The sequence below is a fragment of the Hordeum vulgare genome, chromosome 5H, assembly GCF_904849725.1.
Source record: "Hordeum vulgare subsp. vulgare chromosome 5H, MorexV3_pseudomolecules_assembly, whole genome shotgun sequence".
In the NCBI taxonomy this organism is placed as follows: Eukaryota; Viridiplantae; Streptophyta; class Magnoliopsida; order Poales; family Poaceae; genus Hordeum; species Hordeum vulgare.
In genome coordinates, this window is record NC_058522.1 from 100769844 (window position 1) to 100793433 (window position 23590).

Here is a 23590-nt window from a genome sequence, read left to right on the forward strand (position 1 = left end):
GAAGTACGTCTCCGTTGGAGCGGTGTGGAGGCAAAATGCTCTCCAATAAGCCACTAGGGCCACCGTATTCTCCTCACGCTCTCACACAATGCAAGGTATCGTGATTCCACTATTGGTGCCCTTGAAGGCGGCGACCGAACCTTTACAAACAAGGTTGGGGATATCTCCACACAAAGCTTGGAGACTCAAAACAAGACCACGGAGCTTCACCACAATGGAATATGGCTCCGAGGTGACCTCAACCGTCTAGGGTGCTCAAACACCGAAGAGTAACAAGATCCGCAAGGGATTAGTGGGGGGAATCAATTTTCTCTTGGTGGAAGTGTAGATCTTGGCCTTCTCAACCAATCCCTAGGAAATCAACAAGTTTGATTGGCTAGGGAGAGAGATCGGGCACATATGAGCTTAGGGAGCAAAAATAGAGTCTTGGAGGGTCAAAGGTAGGGTTCGTGAGGTAGGTGGACCCTTTATGTAGTGGGGGAACAAGTCCAACCGTTACCCCCACTATCAGCACGCCCCTAGCGGTATTAGCACTTGGGGGAAGCGTTACTACCGCTGTACCTAGCGGTACTACCGCCTGGTGGGAGCGGTACTACCGCAAGCCCCAGCGGTTTTACCGCCAGACCTGGGCGGTACTACCGCTAGGCAGACTGAAAGCCACGGTAGTAGAAATACTACTACCGAGCCTGCCACCGCTGGAAAAGTATTCGCAAAAGTCCGACGAAGTACACCCGCTCACAGAGGGAGGTACTACCATCCCTAAGCGGTACTACCGCTTAGCTAGCGGTACTACTGCCCATCTGGAGCGATACTACCGCTAGCGAGCGGTACTACCGCTCAGCTTGAGCGGTACTACCGCTGGACCCTTTGCAAATGCAAGGATAGACCAAGCGGCTGCTCTATTGCCACAAAGAGAAGGTGGTGGAAAGAAAATGTGTGTGTGTGTGAGTTGATTCCACCCAACCCTTTCCAACGCAGACCCCCTCTTGATAGTACGACTTTCCTAGTACTCAACACTACCAAAGAGAACCGTAGGAAACACCGTGCTCCAACAACACCGAGGGGCGACGAATCATCTTGTGCCATGTGATGTATTATCTGAAATGCTCAATGCACACAATTAGTTCGGAGAGGTGATGTCATCAATCACCAAAATTACTTAGAACAAGATATGCCCTAACACTAGGGTTCGTGCTTAGGCGGACCAAATCTGGGCTCGAGGCAGTTCAGAGCTCTTGCTCTGGGTAGGTCTGGTGGGGTTAGGTCTGGGATGTGCTCTTGGTTGTGATCTTGCTCTCCGCACGGGTGCGGTAATCGACGATGGTGGTCATGATATCATTGTGTGGCTGGGCGAATCGGCACCGGTGACCACGGACATGGCGTCCTGCGTGCTAGCTTGGGATAGTGCATGGGGCTTCTTGTCGAAGGCCTCCTGTAGTCACAGATTCATGTCCCACCCCCAATCCACCATGATTGGCTCGGGAAGCAGGCGTGGGTGTGTCCTACGGTGAAGGCACCTGCCCAGACTCGATGATTGATGTTAGGCTAGGATTAGGGGCGTGACTCTTCTCTTCCTACCGTGGTCGAGTGTGCTATGACGTGAGCGATGCACGGTGTCCCGCAACAGGGACGCTGGGGCAGCGGCCCCGGATTGCGGTCTGCATGGTTGCTTGTTGGCAGGCACGAATGCAACGGTAGTGATTCTCCTCCCCGGTTGCATGGGAAACGGGAGGTGTAGCAGTGGGTGGCTCACGCGTGCAGCCTGTCATCTCACAAGCGTAGCCCCGATTAGGATTTGGGGATCTGACCTTGTCACGCTCCTCCTGGTGGCCTCGTGGTGGCACGAATGAGTTGCCGAGTGAAATCTTCGCGCCTTAGCACCGACGAAGGCGACATCCGTGGGTGTCACACTCTTCTTGAAGATGTCATCGTGGTTCTTCTCTCCGTGTGAGGGCTTTGGATGAAGACCTTTGTTCGTTGTGGCCTCGACAACGGTGATGCTATGCGTCGTTCCTCTTTTGAGGGTGTTGTCGTGGAGCTTAGGTGTACTAGGCTATAGCGTGGCGGTGTGTTTAGATCTTCCTGCGTTCTGTGTTGATATCGTAGTTGCGTGCGTTATGTGTGTTTATGTAAGAGGTCGGCCTCACCACTTTATATCGCTCGGTCATGCTTTTTCGATTGTTGATTTCTTATATATAAAGCGGAGCGAAAACGTGTTTAAAACTTTCTCTTGGTTATCATTGATGTGGCTCGTTGTAGCTGGCAACCGTACCATCTTGTGGAGAGTGTTGCTTAGCCCTGGCCATGGGAAACCCTGCCCAAAAAAGCCCAATCCGACCTTGCCCACAGATTGGCCTCGGGCCTAGATTTTGAGCGTGATGGCCGGAGTGGGCTGGGCTCGGGCTTGTGGTTTTTGCAAATTAGGAAAGATGCCCAATGATATGTCTCAAATGTATCTATAATTTTTGATGGTTTCATGTTGTTATCTTGTCTTCTTTGGATGTTTTATGTACCTTTTTATATCTTTTTTGGGACTAACTTATTAATTCAGTGCCAAGTGCCAGTACTTGTTTTTTCGTGTTTTTGACTCTTTTCAGATCTGATTCTGGAACGGAGTCCAAACGGAAGAAAAACCCCGAAATGATTTTTTCCCAAATGGAAGAAGATCAGGGGGCCTTTGGGCCAAGCCAGGTGGGCTCCAGGGAGCCCACAAGCCCCCACTCTGCCACCAGGGGGGAGGCGGCGGTGGGCAGGCTTGTGGCCTCCCTGGCCGCCCCTGACCTAGGTCTTTGGCCTATAAATTCCCAAATATTCCGCAAAAAATCAGGGGAGCCTCGAAAATACTATTCCGCCTCCGCAAGCTTCCGTTTCCGCGAGATCTCATCTGGAGACCCTTCCCGGCACCCTGCCGGAGGGGACTTTGGAGTTGGAGGGCTTCTTCATCATCATCATCGCCCCTCCAATGACTCGTGAGTAGTTCACTTCAGACCTACGGGTCCGTAGTTAGTAGCTAGATGGCTTCTTCTCTCTCTTGGATCTTCAATACAAAGTTCTACATGATCTTCATGGAGATCTATCCGATGTAATCTTCTTTGGCGGTGTGTTTGTTGAGATCTGATGAATTGTGGACTTGTGATCAGATTATCTATGATATATATTTGAGTCTTTGCTGATTTCTTTTATGCATGATTTGATATCCTTGTAAGTCTCTCTGAGTCTTGGGTTTTGTTTGGCTAGCTAGATCTATGATTCTTGCAATGGGAGAAGTGCTTGGTTTTGGGTTCTGCTATCTGGTGACCTTTCCCAGTGACAGTAGGGGCAGCAAGGCACACATCAAGTAGTTGCCATCAAGGGTAAAAAGATGGGGGTTTTATCATTGGTTTGAGATTATCCCTCTACATCATGTCATCTTACTTAAGGCGTTACTCTATTCTTATGGACTTAGTACATTAGATGCATGCTGGATAGTGGTCGACGTGTGGAGTAATAGTAGTAGATGCACACAGTATCGGTCTACTTGTTTTGGACGTGATGCCTATAGAAATAATTATTGCGTAGATATCGTCACGACTTTGCGCGGTTCTATCAATTGCTCGACAGTAATTTGTTCACCCACCGTCTACTTGCTTTCATGAGATAAGCCACTAGTAAACGCTACGGCCCCCGGGTCTATTCACATCCATCGTTTACACCTCCTCTTTTACTTTGCTTTGTTACTTTGTTGCTTTCAGTTCTCATTTGGCAAACAATCTATAAGAGATTGACAATCCCTTCATAGCGTTGGGAGCAAGTTTTTGTGTTTGTGCAGGATCTTGAGATACTCCTCCACTGGATTGATACCTTGGTTCTCAAACTAAGGGAAATACTTACCACCGCTAGCTACATCACCCTTTCCGCTTCAAGGGAACACCAACGCAAGGCTCCAAGGCCACGGGGGAAATACTTTGCATACTTGCCTAGGAAGTCCCTTAAGGCATAGCCGCAGCAGAAAGATCAAGCCAAGTATTCTCCCGTCGACGTGCCTATTTCTGGCGCCGTTGGAAGGTCTTTTGTTGCAGTAGTAGAAGTATTTCTGGCGCCGTTGCTGGGGAGGAGAAATCAAGATCTATCCAAGTAGGTCTCACAAACTCTTCTCTTGCATTTACTTTTTTTGCCAGTTGCCTCTCGTTTTCCTCTCCCCCACTTCACATTTGCCGTTTTCATTTGCCTTTCTCCTTTGCCTTTTTCGTTTGCCTTTTTCGTTCACCCTTTTCTCTCGCTTTCCTTTCCGTTGCTAGTGTGCCATGTGCCTTCAATATGCTTGCATCTTCGCTTGCTGAAAATCTATTGATATGGATCCTCATCCACTAGCTAGTCTCTTTAAGAGACCCACTATTGTTGAACGAATTGCTAGTGAGTTGAGGACAATTGACTATTTCTATGGAGTTTTGCTTAAGATGCGTGAATCTGAAAATTGTGAGGAAAAAATTCATGAAGTGATTCACGAGGGCTCCTTGGATGAAAAGCATGATTGCAATGGTTTCACTATAAATTCTATTAGTGACAATCATGCTAAGAATATGCAAAACCCCAAGCTTGGGGATGCTAGTTTTTCTATGTCCAATACTTGTTGCAATAATCATGATTGGGGTGATGATCTTTCTTATGATCTTGAAAATTTGTTCAAACCTCATGATGAATATGATATTTGCAACAATACTGAAAGTGGGATTGGAGAAGTCATGACTTTATTTGATGATAATCCCACTATTTTTGAAGAGCGTCAACTTTGCATGCATGTGGATCATGAAAATAATATCCTATGGGATAGCTATATTGTTGAATTTGAATATGATCCCACATGTAATTGCTATGAGAGAGGAAAATATTTTGGTAGAAATTTCATGTTACCAAATCACCTCTCGTGATGTTGAGATTGCTCTTGTCTCTTTTTTCTTCCTTGCATATGGCAACTATTGGTTGTCTTGACAATCTGTGTTCCTATAAAATGCCTATGCATAGGAAGTATGTTAGACTTAGATGTGGTTTGCACATGCTTTAGGATACTCTCGTTGTGCTTCAACTCTTGTCTTTTGTGAGAGCATCATTGAATGCCTAGCTAAGGGCGTTAAACAAAAGCGCTTGTTGGGAGGCAACCCAACTAATATATCCTTTTTCTTTCTGTTTTGTGTTTTTCACACTTTCATAATTCTTTTATGATTGTGTTTTTTGTGTTTCTTTTTGCGTTTGTGCCAAGCAAAACCGTTATGATTAGTCTTGGGGATGGTCGTTTGGTCATGCTGGAAAAGACAGAAACTTTCTGCTCACGAAAAGAATTATCATTTTTTCTGTAAGACCTTTTGAGTAGATTCTTTTTGCTGCTGATTGCCACGCAAATTCTTCAGACTATCGTAATTTTGCAGAATTTTTGAGGTAACATAAGTATACGAAATATACAGATTGCTACAGACTGGTCTGCTGTTAATAGATTCTGTTTTTGTTGTGTTGGTTGCTTATTTTGATGAAACTATGGATAGTATCGGGGGGGTATTAGCCATGAAAGATTGAAAGTACAGTAACCCAACATCAGCACAACTAGAATTTAAGTTTGCTACAGTACCTAAGGAAGTGGTGGTTTGCTTTCTTGTACTAATGTTATCATGAGTTTCTGTTTAAGTTTCGTGTTGTGAAGTTTTCAAGTTTTGGGTGAAGTTCTTATGGACAAAAAGATAAAGAGTGGCAAGAGCTCAAGCTTGGGGATGCCCAAGGCACCCCCAGAGATTCAAGGATGCCGTAAAAGCCTAAGCTTGGGGATGCCCCAGGAAGGCATCCCCTCTCTCGTCTTCAATCCATCGGTAACGTTACTTGGCACTATATTTTTATTCACCACATGTTATGTGTTTTTGCTTGGAGCGTCTTGTATTGTAGGAGTCTTTTATTTTTTTTGTGTCACAATCATCCTTGCTGCACACCTAGAGAGAGAGACATGCACACACCGTGATTTTGTCGAGATTCACTTATATCCTTTGGTAGACAATTCAGCTCACATGTGCTTCACTTATATCTTTTGAGCTAGATATTTTTGCTCTATGTGCTTCACTTATATATTTTAGAGCACAGCGGTGCGTGGTTTGGTAGTTGATCTATGCTTTGAAAGTAGTCTCAAAAGGGGTAGTTATCCAAAGGGATACGAAAACTTCCACCTTCATGTGCATTGAATAGTTAGAGAAGTTTGATTCATCTCAATTAGTTTTGAGTTGTGGTTATGGTAATATTGAAGTCATGCTAGTAAGGTGTTGTGGATCTAGAAATACTTGTGTTGAAGTTAGTGATTCCCGTAGCATGCACGTATGGTGAGCCGCTATGTGATGAAATCTGAGCATGATTAGTATATTGATTGTCATCCTTTGCGTGGCGGTCGGGATCGCGCGATGGTTTATACCTACCAACCCTTCCCCTAGGAGTATGCGTTGAATGCTTTGTTTCGATTACTAATAAAACTTTTGCAACAAGTATATGAGTTCTTCATGACTAATGTTGAGTCCATGGTTTAGATGCACTTTCACCTTCCACCATCACTATCTTCTTAGTGTCGTGCAACTTTCGCCGGTACACAAAACCCATCATTAGCCTCCCTCAAAACAGCCACCATACCTACCTACTATGGCTTTTTCAAAGTCATTCCGAGATATATTGCCATGCAACTACCACCATGATATGTGCCACCATGTCTACATTGCCATTGCATGATCGTAAGATAGCTAGCATGATGTTTCCATTGATGTCTATGCCATGCTAGATCATTGCTACAGTACACTATCGAAGGCATTCCATATAGAGTCATAGTTGCTCTAAGTTTTGAGTTGAAAGTGTGATGATCATCATTAATGGAGCATTGTCCCATGTGAGGAAATAAAAGAGGCCAAAGAATCCCACAAAAAAAAGAGGCCAAAGAGCCCACCAAATAAAAAAAATGAGAGAAAAAGAGAGAAGGGACAATGCTACCACTTTTTCCACACTTGTGCATATTAAGCACCATGATCTTCATGATTGAGAGTCTCTCGTTTTGTCACCACCATATAGCTAGTGGGAAATTTTCATTATATAACTTGGCTTGTGTATTCCAATGATAGGCTTCCTCAAAATTGCCTTAGGTCTTCGTGAGCAAGCAAGTTGGATGCACACCCACTAGTTTTCTTTAAGAGCTTTCACATACTCTTAGCTCTAGTGCATCATTTGTATGGCAATCCCTACTCATTCACATTGATATCTATTGATGAGCATCTCCACGGCGCATTGATATTCCTAGTTAATGTGACTATCTTCTCCTTTTTGTCTTGCAACCTCCACTACATTCCACACCATCTATAGTGCTATAACCATGGCTCACGCTCATGTATTGCGTGAGAGTTGAAAAGGTTTGAGAAAGTAAAGGTGTGAAACAATTACTTGGCCAATACCGGGGTTTAGCATGATTTAAATTCGTTGTGCAATGATGATAGAGCATAGCCAGACTATATGCTTTTGTAGGGATAACTTTCTTTTGGCCTTGTTATTTTGAAAGTTCATGATTACTTTGCTAGTTTGCTTGAATTATTATTGTTTCCACGTCAATAGCAAACTATTGTTTTGAATCTAATGGATCTGAACATTCACGTCACATAAGAGGAATTACAAAGGACACCTATGCTAGGTAGCATGAAAGCATCAAAAATTCATTCTTATCACTTCCCTACTCGAGGACGAGCAGGAGTTAAGCTTGGGGATGCTTGATACGTCTCAAACGTATCTATAATTTTTGATTGTTTCATGTTGTTATCTTGTCTTCTTTGGATGTTTTATGTACCTTTTTATATCTTTTTTGGGACTAACTTATTAATTCAGTGCCAAGTGCCAGTTCCTGTATTTTCCGTGTTTTTGACTCTCTTCAGATCTGATTTTGGAACGGAGTCCAAACGTAAGAAAAACCCCGAAATGATTTTTTCCCGAACGGAAGAAGATCACGGGGCCTTTGGGCCAAGCCAGGTGGGCTCCAGGGAGCCCACAATCCCCCACTCCGCCACCAGGGGAGGCGGCGGTGGCAGGCTTATGGCCTCCCTGGCCGCCCCCTGACCTAGGTCTTTGGTCTATAAATTCCCAAATATTCCGCAAAAAATCAGGGGAGCCTCAAAAATACTTCTCCTCCGCCGCAAGCTTCCGTTTCCGCGAGATCTCATCTGGAGACCCTTCCCGGCACCCTGCCGGAGGGGACCTTGGAGTTGGAGGGCTTCTTCATCATCATCATCGCCCCACCAATGACTCATGAGTAGTTCACTTCAGACCTACGGGTCCGTAGTTAGTAGCTAGATGGCTTCTTCTCTCTCTTGGATCTTCAATACAAAGTTCTCCATGATCTTCATGGAGATCTATCCGATGTAATCTTCTTTGGCGGTGTGTTTGTCGAGATCCGATGAATTGTGGATTTGTGATCAGATTATCTATGATTTATATTTGAGTCTTTGCTGATTTCTTATATGCATGATTTGATATCCTTGTAAGTCTCTCCGAGTCTTGGGTTTTGTTTGGCCAACTAGATCTATGATTCTTGCAATGGGAGAAGTGCTTGGTTTTGGGTTCTCCCATGTGGTGACCTTTCCCAGTGACAGTAAGGGCAGCAAGGCACACATCAAGTAGTTGCCATCAAGGGTAAAAAGATGGGGTTTTTATCATTGGTTTGAGATTATCCCTCTACATCATGTCATCTTGCTTAAGGCGTTACTCTGTTCTTATGGACTTAATACACTAGATACATGCTAGATAGCGGTCGACGGTGGAGTAATAGTAGTAGATGCAGATAGTATCGGTCTACTTGTTTTGGACGTGATTCCTATAGAAATAATCATTGCATAGATATCGTCACGACTTTGCGCGGTTCTATCAATTTCTCGACAGTAATTTGTTCACCCACCGTCTACTTGCTTTCATGAGAGAAGCCACTAGTAAACACTATGTCCCCCGGGTCTATTCACATCCATCGTTTACACCTCCGCTTTTACTTTGCTTTGTTACTTTGTTGCTTTCATTTCTCATTTGGCAAACAATCTATAAGGGATTGACAACCCCTTCATAGCGTTGGGAGCAAGTTTTTGTGTTTGTGCAGGATCTTGAGATACTCCTCCACTGGATTGATACCTTGGTTCTCAAACTGAGGGAAATACTTACCACTGCTACGCTACATCACCCTTTCCGCTTTGAGGGAACACCAACGCAAGGCTCCAAGGCCACGGGGGAAATCCTTTGCATACTTTCCTTGGAAGTCCCTTACGGCGTAGCCGCAGCAGAAAGATCAACCCAAGTATTCTCCCGTCGACGTGCCTATTTCTGGCGTCGTTGGAAGGTCTTTTGTTGCAGTACCACCCAACCCGAGAACCGATGGGATTTTCCATTTACGGGCCTGGCTTGGGCCTAAAATCTCAGGCCCGACGATTGGGTGGCGCCGGACTCGGGTCTGGGTTTTCTGCCAGGGTCTTTGTTAGGCCCGGCCCGAAGTATGGCCAGGTATTCTGTTGCGCCGAAGAAATAGTCTTCGTTCCGACTCTTGGGCCGAGTTCTTTTGCCAGAATATGAGGATTCTTCGCGAATCTCACCCCTCCCCAGCTTGGGAAATTAGAAAGAATGCCAGATATGGATGCTAATTAATATGGATGTATCAGAATTCGGATTGGATGGATGTAACATGTGTTGACGTATAGTTTTATTGATATGGAATACAATCAAAATTTCTGACAATATTTTCACCGCGGAAAGCAGGTTCTACTCGTACTTGTGAAGCATGCCCACTAGTTGTCCTCCACCATAATGTCAAATTGTTGATGCGGTTGCAACAAAAAATGTTGGAAATATGCCCTAGATGCAATAATAAAATAGTTATTATTATATTTCTTGTTCCAAGATAATCATTTATTATCCATGCTATAATTGTATTGAATGGAAACATAAATGCATGTGTGGATATATAGACAAAACAATGTCCCTAGTGAGTCTCTAGTTGACTAGCCTGTTGGTCAAGGATGGTTAAGGTTTCCTAGCCATAGACAAGTATTGTCACTTGATGACGGGATCACATCATTAGGAGAATGATGTGATGGACAAGACCCAACTATAAACGTAGCATGTGATCGTGTCATTTTGTTGCTATTGTTTTCTGCATGTCAAGTATTCATTCCTATGACCATGAGATCATGTAACTCACTGACACCGGAGGAATGCCTTGTGTGTATCAAATGTTGCAACGTTACTCGGTGACTATAAAGGTACTCTACAGGCATCTCCGAAGGTGTCCGTTGAGTTAGCATGGATCAAGATTGGGATTTGTCACTCCGTGTGACGCAGAAGTATCTCAGGGCCCACGCGGTAATACAACATCACAAACAAGCCTTGCAAGCAATGTGACTAAAGAGTTGGTCACGGGATCTTGTATTACGGAACGAGTAAAGAGACTTGTCGTTAACGAGATTGAAATAGGTATGGAGATGTCGATGATTGAATCTCGGGCAAGTAACATACCGAAGGACAAAGGGAATGATATACGGGATTGTGTGAATCTTGACATAGAGGTTCAACCCATAAGATCTTCGTAGAATATGTAGGATCCAATATGACGTCCAGGTCCCTCTATTGGATATTGGCCAGAGAGTGTCTCGGTCATGTCTACATAGTTCTCGAACCCGAAGGGTCTGCACACTTAAGGTTTGATACGTCTCCAACGTATCTACTTTTCCAAACTCTTTTGCCCTTGTTTTGGACTATAATTTTCATGATTTGAATGGAACTAACCTAGACTGACGCTGTTTTTAGCAGAATTGCCTTGGTGTTATTTTTGTGCAGAAATCAAAGTTCTCCAAACATCCTGAAAATTTACGGGGAGCAGTTTTGGAAAATATCAAAAATAGCTGCGCCAGAATCCACCTGAGGGGGTGGGCCAGTGGGCCACAAGCCCCTGCTCCGCCACCCCGCCACCCCCGTGGCGGTGGGCAGGCTTGTGGGGCCCACAGGCACCTGCCGCCCCCAATTCCAGCTCTATAAGTTATCTTTCGTCCCAGAAAAAATAAAAAGAGAAGTTTTCGTCGCGTTTTCGATAGGGAGGCGCCGCCACCACCTGTTCTTCATCTGGAGGGCAGATCTCGAGTCCGTCTTGGGCTCTGGAGAGGGGAAATCGTCGCCATCGTCATCATCAACCTTCTTCCCTCTCCAATTCCATGAAGCTCTTCGTCGTTCATGAGTAATCTATTCGTAGGCTCGCTAGACGGTGATGAGTAGGATGAGATCTATCATGTAATCGAGTTAGTTTTGATGGGGATTGATCCCTAGTATCCACTATGTTCTGAGATTTGATGTTGCTACTACTTTGCCATGCTTAATGCTTGTCACTAGGGCCTGAGCGCCATGATTTCAGATCTGAAATTATTATGTTGTCACCAATATATGTGTGTTTTAGATCCGATCTTGCAAGTTGTAGTTACCTACTATGTGTTATGATCCGGCAACCCCGGAGTGACAATAACCGGAACCACTCCCGGTGATGACCATAGTTTGAGGAGTTCATGTGTTCACCAAGTGCTAATGCGTTGGTCCGGTTCTTTATTAAAAGGAGAACCTTAATATCCCGTAGTTTCCCTTTGGACCCCGCTGCCACGGGAGGGATGGACAATAGATGTCATGCAAGTTCTTTTCCCTAAGCACGTATGAAGACACACGGAATGCATGCTACATCACATTGACGAACGGGAGCTAGCCACTTATCTCTCCGTCTTATAGCTGTTGCATGATGAAAATCATCCAAACAAATCACCGACCCAATGCCTACGAGTTTGTCCTACTGTTGCTACTGCCGTTACTTGTCTTGCTCTGCTGCTACTACTGTTGCTACTGTTGTTACTTGTCTTGCTCTGCTGCTACTACTGTTGCTACTACTATTACTTGTCTTGCTCTGCTGCTACTGTTGCTACTACTGTCGCTTGCTACTGTTGCTACTTGCTACTGTTGTCACTACTGCTGTTCCTTGCCACTGCTATTGCTCGTTACGCTGCCGATACCCGCTACTTCGCTGTTACTACTTCGCTCTCACTATTGTGCTTGCAGATACTAATCTTTCAGGTGTGGTTGAATCTGACACATTCATCTGCTAATACTTGGGAGTATACTCTCACCTCCTAAGGCTTATCTACAAATTTGGGTCGAATACTCTACCCTCGAAAACTGTTGCGAACCCACGCGCTGGTGGGCCATCAACAACATTCTTCCAGTTTCATTTGCGGGGAGTGCTAGCAGCATTCTTCTGGTGCTGTTGCAGAAGAAGGTTAGTTGTTATAAGCATTCGTCTAGCTAACACTAGAGATTGCAGGATCACCACTTTTCTAGAGCCATTGCCAGGGAAGCACAGCTGACGTCAGCATTTTTCTGGCGCCGTTGCCGGGGAGGTATTGCTATATTCTCTGAGTCACTTGGGATTTATATCTGCTGATCACTATGAAGAATCTGAAGGATCCGAAGACCAAAGTCTTGCCCTCAACTACGAGGGGAGGTAAGGAATTGCCATCTAGCTCTGCACTTGATTCACCTTCAGTTATGAGTAAGTTTGCGACATCACCTCCTCCTAGAAATCTTGATATGTCGCGTGTGCTTGATGATGCTTGTTATACTACTGCTAGAGATGATATGCTTGATACTACGCCTGATCATGCTATGCCTGATACTATGCTTGATACTATGCCTGATGATGCTATGCCTGATACTATTCTTGATGTTATGCTTGATACTGCTAGAGATGCTATGCTTGATACTACTTTGCCTGATGATGCTATGCTTGATACTACTAGAGATACTCATTTGCCTGATGTTCCACTGGGAGCGTTCCTTGATGCTCATATTGCTAGAGTTACTGCCAATGCTTGTGATGCTTCTGAAACTACCGATACTATTGAGATAGAACCTGCTTTTGCTCCTGCTAGATCTAGCTCTCCTAGATATGAATTGCCTGTTATACCTGAGGGTTACATTATGGAGGGAGAGATAGCTAAGGATTTTCTTGCGTGTAAGGATGCCTACGACGCTGAGAAATTTATTCTCAAGTGGAAGGAAAAATCTCGGGAAGTTAGGATGAAAAATGATCCGAAGTTTGCCACTTCGCCTATCTTTGTCACCGATAAGGATTATGAATTCTCTGTCGACCCTGAGATAGTCTCTCTAGTCGAATCTGATCCTTTTCACGGTTATGAGTCTGAGACGGTCATAGCCCATCTTGCCAAACTATCCGAAATAGCCAACCTTTTCACTAATGAGGAGAAGATCCACCACTACTATATCCTTAAGCTGTTTCCTTTCTCTCTAAAGGATGATGCTAAAGCCTGGTTCACCTCTCTTGCTCCTGGATGTGTGCGTAGTCCCCAGGAGATGGTCTATTACTTATGTGAGAAATATTTCCCTTCCCATAAGAAGCAAGCTGCCTTGCAGGAAATATACACCTTTGCTCAACTCCAAGAAGAGAGTCTTCCACAAGCTTGGGGGAGGCTCGTCCAGCTACAGAATGCTTTGCCTGATCACCCTCTCAAGAAGAACGAGATACTTGATATCCTCTATAACGGACTTATCGATGCCTCTAGAGACTACCTAGATAGTTGTGCCGGTTGTGTTTTTAGGGAACGAACTGTAGAACAAGCTGAGACTCTCCTGAATAACCTCTTGATCAATGATAATGCTTGGACTATCCCCGAACCACCTCCTAAGACAACTCTGAAGAAAATAGGTATTCTATTCCTCAGTCCCGAAGATATGCAAGAAGCCAAGAAATCTATGCAAGAGAAAGGCATTAGATCTGAAGATGTCAAAAATCTACCACCTATCGAAGAGATCCATGGTCTCGATAACCCGATACACGTAGTAGAAGTGAATTCTCTGCGTAGGTTCGACGAGAGTGATATTCCTTTTGATAAACCTGCTAGCCTATGCTTTGATGAATTTGACAACTTTGTTGCCAAACAACAGAGTTTCAATGATTATGTTAGCAGACATTTGGAACAAAGTGCTCGTATGCTTAGCCATTTAAGTGCTTGTGTAGACAGAAATGTCAATGCTCTGAAGCTTCTGAGTAAACATGCCTCTATGATTACTACTCAGGTAGAACAAGTACTTAAAGCTCAGAATGACTTGCTCAATGAATTAAATGACAACTCTGTCAGAATCATTACTAGAGGAGGCAAAATGACTCAGGAACCTTTGTATCCTGAAGGTCATCCTAAGAGAATTGATCAAGATTCTCAAGGAATCAATGCTGATACACCTAGTCATCCTACGGAGAAGAAGAAGGATGATAGAAACCTACATGCGAGTTCACCAAATACTATCACATCTGAAGAACCTAATGATATTTCTGCGTCTGATGCAGAAACGCAATCTGGTGATGAACATGAACCTGGTGACAATATGGACAGTGATGTTCATAATAATGCTCAACCTAGCAATGATGAGGATGTGGAGATTGAACCTATGGTTAATCCTGATAATCCACAACCTAAGAAATACGACAAGAATGACTTCACTGCTAGGAAGCATGGTAAAGAAAGAGAGCCATGGGTTCAGAGACCTATGCCCTTTCCTCCTAAGCCACCCAAGAAAAAGGATGATGAGGATTTTGAGCGCTTCGTTGAGATGATAAGACCCGTCTTTCTGCAGATGCGGTTAACTGATATGCTCAAGATGTCTCCGTATGCCAAGTACATGAAAGATATCGTGACTAATAAACAGAAGATACCAGATCTTGAGATCTCCACCATGCTTGCCAATTACACTTTCAAAGGTGGAACTCCTAAGAAACTTGGTGATCCCAGAGTGCCCACTATACCTTGCTCTATTAAAGGAAACTACGTAAGAACTGCCTTATGTGACCTTGGAGCCGGTGTTAGTGTTATGTCGCTCTCTCTTTATCGTAGACTTGAGTTGGATAAGTTGACACCCACTGAAATTTCTCTGCAAATGGCCGACAAATCAACTGCTTTCCCTATCGGCGTTTGTGAGGATGTGCCTGTTGTGGTTGCTAATACCACTATCTTAACACACTTTGTTATCTTGTATATTCCCGAGGACGATGCCATGGTTATCATCCTCGGAAGACCCTTTTTAAACATTGCACGGGCTGTTATAGATTGCAACAAAGGCAATGTCACTTTCCATGTCAACGGTAATGAGCACACAGTGCACTTTCCGAAGAAACGATATCCAGTACATTGCATCAATGCTATCGAAAAGACTTCATCGATTCTCATTGGGAGCTTTGAATGCCCTATTCCTCGTGTCAAGATGAAGTATGATTTGCTTGTTGGGGAGATACATATCCCCATTGAGGTGACTTAGTGGCTATTCGAAAATTCTCCGTTCTCTCTTGCGATTCGAGAAGGTTTTGTCATAAGGACTTGATCAATCCCATTGACGGATTTCTTTCGATGACCATGAAACGGATGAATCAGAGAGTCACATACCTCTGTTTTGAGTCTTCATTTTCTGTTGCTTAGAAGAAAAATGATAGAATTAGTTTAGCTTTTCCTGTTTTCTGTTTTAGCGTCCCGGAGAAAAATACCTCGAAAATAAAAGTTCTCCGATGGTCCTGAAAATTTAGTATGATTTTTTCTGGAATTTTTGAAAATTACTGAGCCTGAGAGCTGGTCACGAGGCCGGACCAGTGGGCCACAAGCCCCCCACCGCCACCTACCCCCCTAGTGGCGGGGTGCAAGCTTGTGGGGCCCACAGGCACCCCCTCCACTCATTCCAGCTCCCAGCCTCTTCTTCCACCTCCAGAAAAAATTGTTTCATAGCTCAAACCCGTGTTCTTGCTCATTTGGCTGTGATTTTCGATCTCCTTGCTCAAAGCACCATTCTCCGAACTGTTTTGGGGAAATTACTCCTCGGTAAGTGACTCCTCCATTGGTCCAATTAGTTTTTGCTCTAGTTCTTTATCCTTCGCAAATTCTTGCTGCCTTGGTGACCCTGTTCTTGAGCTATAAAAGTTGATTTTAGCTGGTCCCAAGTAGTTTTAGCGTGTGATACGGTCTCTAGGCACTAGTAGGAGTAGTTGCTACAAGGTGTGGTGGGTCTTTATTCACTTTTCTCTTGAACTTCAAAAATTTCAGCAAAGGAAATTATGTTCAGGAGGAAGTTTCATGGTGGTTCCTCAAGTAAGAAGGGTCCTCGTCTCTCCTTTTGGGAGCCCAAACCTTTTCAACTGAGGGACGCACCTGTTCAACCATGTGAATGGCCTTCTGATGAGTTCATGATCGAAGCAGGCTTCAAGGATGAGTTTGATGCACTTGTCCGCAATGCCGGGTTAGAAGAATTCCTCTCAGATAAATGTGAACAGTATGATATGCTCACTGCCTCTTTCGTGCGTAGATTTAAATTTTTAGGTGGGCATGAATCATCCATACTGTTTGATCTGTATGATAAATCCTATACCGTGGGTCTGGAGGATTTCAATAGGATTTGCAAGATACCCGGTGGAGGTAGTGTTATTGATCCTCCTAAGTCTTCTGTCAGAGACTTTGTCTCCAGTATAACTGTTGGAGAAACCAGAGATATCATGCAATCCACCATAGGAAGCATCCATTTCCCTGACTTGCACTACCTTGCCCTCTTCATAGGTAGGTGCATTAACGGCAAGGGTGCACATTGTCACCTATGCGCTTCCGACCTCAGTATCCTTAAGAGTGCAGTAACAGGTGACAGGAGCTTAAATATGGGAGCTATTATAGCAAGGAGGCTGAATAAAAATGCCAGTGAGAGGGATTTCTTTGGCGGAGTTTATGCTACACACTTAGCAAATTTTCTGGGAGTATCCATCCGTCCAGAAGACCCTCCTCTCCGTACAGCCTACCTTGATCGTGTCGCTCTAACACGCTACTAGTTCCTTGAGAGAGATCATGGATCGCTTCTATACCGCTTGATATTTAACCGGCAGCGTGTTTTCCATATTACCCTTCCTGCTCCTGCTTTCTTTGACTTTCAGGTTAAACGAAGATACTACATAACCATAGGAGAAGCATAGGAGTATGAGAGGGAGGCGACGGCTGCTCGACTTCGTGAGACGGCTATTCAGGCAGTGGCTGCAGCACTCCCGTATAACACTCATTATGACTTTGGGTTTCTCCAGGATCATCCATGGGAGTAGACCAAGCTAGGCCAAAAGCCTAAGCTTGGGGGAGTACGTGTTCTCACCGACTTTACATTCATGCTTATGCTTTCACTTTGTTAGCCGGTGTTTACACTTTGCCATTGTATTATCCATGCTAGTTTCTTTTCGTTTTCTTGTTTTCTTGTTTTGTGTCCTTTTGAGAAAACCCAAAAAGATTTTTCTTTCTTCTTTTGCTTGTTGGGAGCTTTCCCGTGTAAATAGTTTTCTTTTTCTTTGTGTCAAGGTAGAAGATATTGGTTACAATGCTTAGTGGTTCTTACATGCTTACCTGTTTAGCTTTCAAAGAGCCATATTATCTTGTCTTCTCCTTTGTGTTTGCCTCCAAATTCAGCTTAGTCCAATGCGCTTATTATCGTTTTCATCGTTCGATCGTGCAAATGAAAGGCAACAATGATGATATATGATGAAGTGACTGAGACTGAAAAGCTGGTATGAACTCTATCTATTTTGTTTTTGTAAATATGACTAGCTTGTCAACCCAGATTTAGCTTTGTTGTGAGAGAACCATGTTTGCAATGACAACTTAGAGATCATAGTTTCTGATGCCATGCTTATTTAGCTGAGAGCTTATAATGGTTTGTCTTGAATGCCAACATAGATTTTGAGATGACCATGATGTAGTATGATAGGATGGTATTCTCCTTTGAATGTTTCAAGTGGCTTGACTTGGCGCATGTTCATGCATGTAGTTCAAACAAAATCAACATAGCCTCTATGATGTTCGTGTTCATGGTGATTTATATCCTGTTCATGCTTGCATTCAATGTTAGTCAAACTCATTGCATCTTGATGACTCTTGTCGCTCTCTAGTTGGTCGCTTCCCAGTCTTTTGCTAGCCTTCACTTGTACTAAGCGGGAATACTGCTTGTGCATCCACTTCCATCAACCCAAAAGTTTTTCCATGAGAGTCCACCATACCTACCTATTTGCGGTATCTACCTACCGTTCCAAGTAAATTTGCATGTGCCATTCTCTAAACCTTCAAGAAATAAATCTGTTTTGCATGCCCGAACCGCTCATGTGGTGATAGGGGGCTATTGGTATCTAACATGCTAGGAGTGTTATCCTTGACATGTGTTTATTCACAGTCATTCACGAGAAAGGGGCCGGTATTTGGGATGCCCAGTTCCATGCTTAAATCGAAAACATAATTGTAAAAAAAGACTCCCCCCGGATTGATGTTAGTATGGATGGTACCCGAGGATTCGGCTAGCTGTGGAGTGTGATTGATTGGTGGTGGGGGAGTTAAAACTTTACTTTTCTGTTTGGGAACCTCCTATAGCATGAGTAGCATGGAAGATATTGAGAACTCTTGGTCATTGCGTTGACAATGAAAGCATGCCACCCAAAATTATTATCTCTGTTTTCAAAGCTTGAGCTCTGGCACCTCTGCAAATCAATGCTTCCCTCTGCGAAGGGCCTGTCTATTTATTTTCCTGTCGAGTCATCCTCCTCTTATATAAGCACCAATTAGAGAGCACCTCTGTCATTTTTATGCTTTGCTTTTGATTGATATTGAGTATGACTATGACTGGATCTTCGTTGCTATGAATTACAATGTTTAGTCAGCCGTTGATCTTTGAAAGTGCTCTGCATTTATGTTTTGCGGTCTCAGAAAGAGCTAGCGACATACCACCTATTCATATTGCTTCATGCTTGCTTTGATTGAAGTGTTGGTATTTTAAACTCATTATTATTTGCTCGTTAGCTGATTATGCAATTGATATTAGTTTACCGTGAGACCTTTGTGTCATTTGCTTATGTGGTTAACTTGTGATCTTGCTGAAATTCTGGTTATGAGTTAGACATAGTTGCAACAACAAGATCAAATAGAGTTTGTCAAAGTTTTTATTTCTCTCTCAGTTTCTCAACTGAATTGCTTGAGGACAAGCAAGGTTTTAAGCTTGGGGGAGTTGATACGTCTCCAATGTATCTACTATTCCAAACTCTTTTGCCCTTGTTTTGGACTATAATTTGCATGATTTGAATGGAACTAACCTGGACTGGCGCTGTTTTCAGCAGAATTGCCTTGGTGTTATTTTTGTGCGGAAATCAAAGTTCTCCAAACGTCCTGAAAATGCATGTGTGGATATATCGACAAAACAATGTCCCTAGTGAGTCTCTAGTTGACTAGCCTGTTGGTCAAGGATGGTTAAGGTTTCCTAGCCATAGACAAGTATTGTCACTTGATGACGGGATCACATCATTAGGAGAATGATGTGATGGACAAGACCCAACTATAAACGTAGCATGTGATCGTGTCATTTTGTTGCTATTGTTTTCTGCATGTCAAGTATTCATTCCTATGACCATGAGATCATGTAACTCACTGACACCGGAGGAATGCCTTGTGTGTATCAAATGTCGCAACGTTACTCGGTGACTATAAAGGTACTCTATAGGCATATCCGAAGGTGTCCGTTGAGTTAGCATGGATCAAGATTGGGATTTGTCACTCCGTGTGATGCAGAAGTATCTCAAGGCCCACTCGGTAATACAACATCACAAACAAGCCTTGCAAGCAATGTGACTAAAGAGTTGGTCACAGGATCTTGTATTACGGAACGAGTAAAGAGACTTGTCGGTAACGAGATTGAAATAGGTATGGAGATGTCGATGATTGAATCTCGGGCAAGTAACATACCGAAGGACATAGGGAATGATATACGGGATTGTGTGAATCTTGACATAGAGGTTCAACCCATAAGATCTTCGTAGAATATGTAGGATCCAATGTGACGTCCAGGTCCCGCTATTGGATATTGGCCAGAGAGTGTCTCGGTCATGTCTACATAGTTCTCGAACCCGAAGGGTCTGCACACTTAAGGTTTGATACGTCTCCAACGTATCTACTTTTCCAAACTCTTTTGCCCTTGTTTTGGACTATAAATTTCATGATTTGAATGGAACTAACCTGGACTAACGTTGTTTTCAGCAGAATTGCCTTGGTGTTATTTTTGTGCAGAAATCAAAGTTCTCCAAACATCCGGAAAATTTACGAGGAGCAGTTTTGGAAAATATCAAAAATACCTGCGCCAGAATCCACCTGAGGTGGTGGGCCAGTGGGCCACAAGCCCCTGCTCCGCCACCCCCCCCCCCCCCCGGTGGCGGTGGGCAGGCTTGTGGGGCCCACAAGCACTGCCGCCCCCAATTCCAGCTCTATAAGTTGTCTTTCGTCCCAGAAAAAATAAAAAGAGAAGTTTTCGTCGCGTTTTCGATACGGAGGCGCCGCCACCACCTGTTCTTCATCTGGAGGGCACATCTGGAGTCCGTCTTGGGCTCCGGAGAGGGGAAATCGTCGCCATCGTCATCATCAACCTTCTTCCCTCTCCAATTCCATGAAGCTCTTCGTCATTCATGAGTAATCTATTCATAGGCTCGCTGGACGGTGATGAGTAGGATGAGATCTATCATGTAATCGAGTTAGTTTTGATGGGATTGATCCCTAGTATCCACTATGTTCTGAGATTTGATGTTGCTACTACTTTGCCATGCTTAATGCTTGTCACTAGGGCCCGAGTGCCATGATTTCAGATCTGAAATTATTATGTTGTCACCAATATATGTGTGTTTTAGATCCGATCTTGCAAGTTGTAGTTACCTACTATGTGTTATGATCCGGCAACCCCGGAGTGACAATAACCGGAACCACTCCCGGTGATGACCATAGTTTGAGGAGTTCATGTGTTCACCAAGTGCTAATGCGTTGGTCCGGTTCTTTATTAAAAGGAGAACCTTAATATCCCGTAGTTTCCCTTTGGACCCCACTGCCACGGGAGGGATGGACAATAGATGTCATGCAAGTTCTTTTCCCTAAGCACGTATGACGACACACGGAATGCATGCCTACATCACATTGACGAACGGGAGCTAGCCACTTATCTCTCCGTGTTATAGTTGTTGCATGATGAAAATCATCCAAACAAATCACCGACCCAATGCCTACGAGTTTGTCCTACTGTTGCTACTGTTGTTACTTGTCTTGCTCTGCTGCTACTACTGTTGCTACTGTTGTTACTTGTCTTGCTCTGTTGCTACTACTGTTGCTACTACTGTTACTTGTCTTGCTCTGCTGCTACTGTTGCTACTACTGTCGCTTGCTACTGTTGCTACTTGCTACTGTTGTCACTACTGATGTTCCTTGCCACTGCTATTGCTCGTTACGCTGCCGATACCCGCTACTTCGATGTTACTACTTCGCTGTCACTATTGTGCTTGCAGATACTAATCTTTCAGGTGTGGTTGAATCTGACACATTCAGCTGCTAATACTTGGGAGTATACTCTCACCTCCTAAGGCTTACCTACAAATTTGGGTCGAATACTCTACCCTCGAAAACTGTTGCGAACCCCCGCGCTGGTGGGCCATCAACAACATGCTTCCAGTTTCATTGCCGGGGAGTGCTAGCAGCATTCTTCTGGTGATGTTGCAGGAAAAGGTTAGTTGTTATAAGCATTCATCTAGCTAACACTAGAGATTGTAGGATCATCACTTTTCTGGAACCATTGCCAGGGAAGCACAGCTGACGTCAAGGTTCGGTGACGTTTTCGGTAGAGTTGAATTATTGATGTTGGTAACCGAATATTGTTCGGAATGCCGGATGAGATCCCGGATGTCACGAGTGTATCCAGAATGGTCCGTAAACGAAGATTGATATATAAGATTGTTGCATTTGGCTTCCGGAAAGATTTTGGGCATTACCGGTAAAGTACCGGGAGTGACGAATGGGTTCTAGGGTTTTACTGGGAGGGGCCACCCACCTGGGAGAGAACCTAAAAGGCCCATGGGTGGCGCACCAGCCCTTAGTGGGCTGGTGAGGCTAGCCCGATAGGGCTATTTTGGCTAGAGCAACAATAAAGGAAAAGAAAGGAAAAAAGCGAGGATGTGGGCAAGAAGGAAAGGACTCCTCCTACAAACTGAATTGGAGGAGGAAACCTTCCTCCTTGGCTCGGCCAACCCCTCCTACTTGGAGTAGGAGGAAAGGCAGCCACCCCTTGGTTCCTCCTATATATAGTGGAGGTTTGAGAGGGTTTTTGCATCTCAAGCCTTTGTGCAAACCTCTCTCCCTCCACTACTTCGTGACACATTGTAGCTAGGTTGGTACAGCACGACGAAGCCTTGCCGGAGTAGCTCCACCATCATCACCGCCACGCCGTCGTGCTGCCGGAGAATTCAGCTACCTCTTCGTCTCTCTTGCTGGATCAAGAAGGCGGAGATCGTCATCGAGCTGTACGTGTGCTGAACACGGAGGTGACTTCCGTTCGGTGCTAGAGATCGGGACGGATCGTGGGACGGCAGTGATTTGGATAGCGAAGACGTTCCACTACATGAACCGCGTTTCTTAATGCTTCCCGCTTAGCGATCTACAAGGGTATGTAGATCTGATCTCCCTCTCGCCGATGGTCATCACCATGATAGGTCTTCGTGTGCGTAAGAAATTTTTGTGTCCCATGCAACGTCCCCAACAGTGGCATCATGAGCTAGGTTCATGCATAGATGAAATCTCGAGTAGAACACAAAAGAGTTTGTGGGCGTTGATGTTCAATTTTCTGCCCTACTTAGTCTTTTCTTGATTCGGCGGTATTGTTGGATTGAAGCGGCCCGGACCAACCTTACTCGTACGCTTACGAGAGACCGATTTCATCGACTGACATGCAACTTGTTGCATAAAGATGACTGGCGGGTGTCTGTTTCTTCAACTTTAGTTGAATCGGATTTGACCAAGGCGGACCTTGGAGAAGGTTAAATAGCAATTTTCATATCACCATTGTGGCTTTGCGTAAGTAAGATGTGGTCATACTAGATACCCATAGCAGCCACATAAAACATGCAACAACAAATTAGAGGACGTCTAACTTGTTTTTGCAGGGTATGCATGTGATGTGATATGGCCAAAGACATGATATGATATATTGGATGTATGAGATGATCATGTTGTAATAGTTAAATATCGACTTGCACATCGATGCTGCGGCAACCGGCAGGAGCCATAGGGTTGTCTTTAAACTAACGTTTGTGCTTGCAGATGTGTTTACTATATTGCTAGGTAGTAGCTTTAGTAGTAATAGCATAGATAGCACGACAACATCAATGGTGGCACAATGATGGAGATCATGGTGTGGTGCCGGTGACGATGAAGATCATGCCGGTGCTTTGGTGATGGAGATCAGGAAGCACAAGATCATGGCTATATCATGTCACTTATGATTTGCGTGTGATGTTAATCCTTTTATGCACCTTATTTTGCTTAGAACGACGGTAGCATTATAAGGTGATCCCTCACTAAAATTTCAAGATAAAATTGTGTTCTTCCCGACTATGCACCGTTGCGACAGTTCGTCGTTTCGAGACACCACGTCATGATCGGGTGTGATAGACTCAACGTTCACATAC